Source organism: Salvia miltiorrhiza, chromosome 7 (genome assembly GCF_028751815.1).
Source record: "Salvia miltiorrhiza cultivar Shanhuang (shh) chromosome 7, IMPLAD_Smil_shh, whole genome shotgun sequence".
In the NCBI taxonomy this organism is placed as follows: domain Eukaryota; kingdom Viridiplantae; phylum Streptophyta; class Magnoliopsida; order Lamiales; family Lamiaceae; genus Salvia; species Salvia miltiorrhiza.
In genome coordinates, this window is record NC_080393.1 from 3,048,957 (window position 1) to 3,050,940 (window position 1,984).

The window sequence follows — 1,984 nt, forward strand, 5'->3', positions numbered from 1 at the left end:
GGTGTCTCCCATGAAGAATACGAAACCGCTTGTACTCTTGCGATCGTCATTGTCTCCGGCCCAATCGCTATCACTATACCCAACAAGCTTATAATCATCAGTACTTGAATAGAACAGGCCATAGTTGAGCGTACCTTTAAGGTAGCGAAGAATTCTCTTTGCCGCCTTAAAATGCGTATTGGTTGGATTCTCCATATAGCGACTCACGAGTCCTGTCGCATAAAGAATATCTGGCCTTGTGCAAGTTAAGTACCGTAAACTTCCAACCAAGCTCTTGAACAATGTCGGGTCCACATTTTCTCCTCCATCGTTCTTGGATAATTTTATCCCGCATTCCACTGGCGTGTTGATTGCTTTGCAGTCCTCCATCTTGAACTTCTTGAGAATTTCCTTGGCATATCCTTCTTGTGTGATGAAGATCCCATCTTCGAGTTGCTTGACTTCCACGCCAAGGTTGTACGCCATCAGCCCAATGTCTGTCATCTCGAACTCCTTTGACATGGCCTTCTTGAACTCCTCAATCATCTTTGGATTATTTCCTGTGAAGATCAAATCATCTACATACAAGCACACAATTAATATATCCTCTCCATTGACTTTAACGTAGAGGGCATGCTCGTGAGGGCATTTGGTGAAGCCATTCTCCTCCAAGTACTTATCGATCCTGCTATTCCATGCCCTTGGTGCTTGCTTTAATCCGTATAGGGCCTTCTTTAACTTCAAGACTTTATCTTCTTGCCCTTTCACCTCGTAGCCCATTGGCTGCTTGATATAGACTTCTTTGTCTATATACCCATTCAAGAAGGCTGACTTGACATCCATTTGATAAATCTTCCATCTATTTTGGGCTGCAAGAGAGAGTATTAGTCTGATAGTTTCTAAGCGAGCAACGGGAGCAAATACCTCATCATAATCAATTCCAGCTCTTTGGCTATATCCTTTTGCGACGAGCCTCGCTTTATATCTTTCAACTTCACCCTTGGAATTCTTCTTAACTTTATACACCCACTTGACTCCAATAGCCTTGTGCCCTTTTGGTAGTGTCACGAGCTCCCACGTATCATTCTTCTTTATGGCTTTGATCTCTTCATCCATCGCGACTCGCCAATTTTCACTATCTGCTGCTTCTTCAAAGCTAACAGGCTCACAATCAGCAAATAGGCAAAATAAGGTAAGATCTTCTAACCTTTCAGTATCCTCATATATCTCGCCCAAACTCCTTGCTCGTGGTGTAGCTCTTTCATTTAAGAAAGATGGTGGCGAGTCTTCAGTGACTGGCACTGGTGAAGCTGGTGGAGTCACTGGCTCTTGTTGGACTTCTCCAATTTGCTCTTCTGCACTTTGTTCTTCTAACTGTGGGATGTAGGTGGAGTCACCGTTGGAGTTGAAATCCCATACTCCTTCTTCGTCGAACTCGACGTCTCGACTTATCACTGTTTTCTTGGTATTTGGATTATATAACTTATAGCCTTTAGAGTTAGAGTCGTACCCGATAAAGATGAATGCTTCGCTTTTATCGTCGAGCTTTTTCCTTCTCTCATCTGGTACATGCACGTAGGCTTTGCTTCCAAATACCTTTAGGTGGGAAATTCCTGGCTTTCTCCCGCTCCAGGCTTCTTGTGGAGTCATTCCCCACACGCTCCTTGTCGGCGATCGGTTGGATAGGTACACCGCGCACGCCACTGCTTCGGCCCAAAACTCTTTAGGCAGATTCTTCGTCTTTAGCATGCTCCTCGCCATCTCCATGATTGTTCTGTTTTTTCTTTCCGCCACTCCATTTTGTTGGGGGGATCTCGGAACTGTCAGGGGCCGTCGAATTCCATTTGCTTCGCAAAATTCTAGAAATTCCCTTGACGTGAATTCTCCGCCTCGATCGGACCTCAGGGCCTTGATTTGTCGTCCGTTCTCCTTCTCGACGGCAGCTTTGAATTTCTTGAATGCATCAAATACTTCTGACTTCTGCTTCAAGAAATATACCCACGTT